The sequence below is a fragment of the Centruroides sculpturatus genome, unplaced genomic scaffold (genome assembly GCF_000671375.1).
Source record: "Centruroides sculpturatus isolate CEXI.00-Female unplaced genomic scaffold, Cexi_2.0 scaffold286, whole genome shotgun sequence".
Taxonomy (NCBI): domain Eukaryota; kingdom Metazoa; phylum Arthropoda; class Arachnida; order Scorpiones; family Buthidae; genus Centruroides; species Centruroides sculpturatus.
The window spans coordinates 273,425-276,062 of NW_019384581.1; positions in this window are offsets into that span (position 1 = coordinate 273,425).

Below are 2,638 nucleotides of genomic sequence, written 5' to 3' on the forward strand. Positions count from 1 at the left end.
AGGTGTAAGGGGCTCAACCAGATTGGTAAAAGCAAAATTTGTTTGGCCGTCCATCAGTAAAGACTGCCAGACATGGTCTCGCACCTGCATTTCTTGTCAGCGGTCGAAAATCCAGAGACATGTCGCTAGCCCTTTGGGAACCTTTCCTATTCCAGACGCTAGATTTTTAAACATTCATATTGATATTGTTGGTCCATTGCCACCTTCCAACGGCTCAACATACTGCCTCACAATCATCGATAGATTTTCTCGTTGGCCTGAAGCAATCCCGTTGCCAGATATAGCGGCTGAAACAGTGGCTTCAGCCCTATATTCAGGTTGGATATCTCGCTGTGGAGTGCCTGCCCAAATAACATCTGACTAAGGGCGACAATTCGTATCTAGCCTATTCAAATCCCTCGCTCAACTTTTTGGTGCCAAAAGAGTTAGCATACAGCATACCACCCGATTGCGAATGGCATTGTTAAACGCTTTGATCGTTCACTTAAAACTGCCATTAAATGTCACTTTACTGAAAAGTGGACGGAAGTACTACCTACAGTCTTGTTAGGATTGCGAACTGCGCTTCGTGAAGACACCAGCACTACCGCAGTCGAGATGCTCTATGGCACCAGCCTCAGATTGCCTGGATAATTTTTCGTCCCAGGTTCTCAGGACGTCAATCTATGTTCATTCGTCGAAAAACTCAGGACGATGGTGGCAAACTTAAAACCAGTGCTTGTGGTGCACCACTCCTATCGCAACCCATTTATCCACAAAGAACTGCAGTCATGTTCCCACGTATTTCTCCTCAATGATGCTGTACGGAAGCCTTTACAGCCTCCATACGATGGACCCTATCCATCGTAAGAAGTCCTAAGAAGTCGTGTCACGTGGTGGCAAGACATTCACGCTATACACAAAAGGAAGAGACTGTAGTTTCCATCGATCGAATAAAACCGTGTTGTCAACGTTTCCCCAACGTCTCCAATGCCAACCCCAACCCGACAAACTACCACACGCTCTGGCTGACATTTATCTTTTCCCGTTCGTTTCGTGTCGCAGACACTGGTGGGGGAGTAGCTGTGGCCGCCAGCGCCAGACATCGTGAATACGGTCTGGCAACATTTAAAACCGAGTTATTGCCTGGAAGCTGGAATAAAAAGAAAAAAAGGCGAGAAAGTTCGTTAAGTTGCCCTGATGTAGCCTGAGGATGTAGACGACAGCTCTGATCTTATTTTAATAAAGTTTTTTTTGTTACTGTTTGTGTGTGCCTGCTTAGTGTTGGTATTTTAATTAAGGATCAGCAGGATTGAATGACAAAGTATTAATTATGAAAATTGAAACTTATTGGTACAAGAATTATTAAATTTCAATAGCTAAAAGTGTTTTCAAAAGCATCTAGTAATCTATGGATATAAAAAATAATTTATTTTTAAATTTACTACAGATTTGTTATTCATTTGTCAATTTAATTTAGGAAATACTGCTAAATGATTAATTGTTTTTATTATGAAAAAATAATAATTAAATAAACTTTTTTGAGAGCTGAATTCCTCGATAATGGTCCTATTTTAGTGTTGAGACTCGCTCGTGATTTGTCTATATAAACGCACGTGCTTCTATCACGCGATATAAAATCATTAAATCAATTGTATTCTTGACAAAGATTTAACTCATGTTCATTATTATTAACTCTGGGCATCTTTGTTTCATGATAAAATGTATTCTATTCCAAATCAGTACGAGATACGGTAATTTATCTCGGAAGTTGTATTACCCAAGTCCTGGAAGTAGTCTGATTTCGGGGGCTATATCTCGCGAATGGTCACATTTACAGGTGTGGTTGCTTTGATTTTTTGCTGTTATGGGCATACCCTACAGCTCTTTTAAGTTCCCAATTCACATCTGCAATCTTACCATGCCGTTTTTCGCTCTCAATTAAGTTTTAGAATCTTATGATTAGCTAATGACAAAGATTGGTAATTCTATTTTTATAAATATATTTTTGTACCGTATGTTGTGTAGTTTGTCAAAATATCACTCACGTTTATATCTGAAGCAAAATATCCTTAAGAAATAAAACAAAAATCTCGAAATTGTATTCCTCAATCGAAAATTGCTCACTCACAACAAAGAAAGTGAAAACAATGGAAAAAATGTATTATTGCCCATATTCTTACGTTTTCGTCTGAAGATGAAACTAATTTATAATTAAAAATTATGTATTTCAAGTTTTTAATATCCGATACATATTTATTTATTTTCCGTTTTATCGATCCTTATTAAGAATGATTACTATAAAGCAGTATTTCTCAACCTCTAACGAATCGTCGCCCCCTTCAACGTGGTATCGCCCCCTTCAATAAAACCGTTACATAGTATCGCCCCCTTCACTTCAAAATTCCGATACCGAGGGCCAGGGTTAACGCCAAATTCGTACTGCATCGAATAGACTAGTGACTAGTATGAAGTTGTTTGTTTAATTATTGTACGATATAACGAATAAAATAACTAATTAATTAATCGTAATATAATGTTTTACTATATCGCCCAGAAAATTGTTTTTCGCCCCCCAAATATAAATTGTTACTAATCGCCCCCTCAACATAGAAAAACGCCCACATGGGGGCGATATCGCCCCCGTTGAGAAACACTG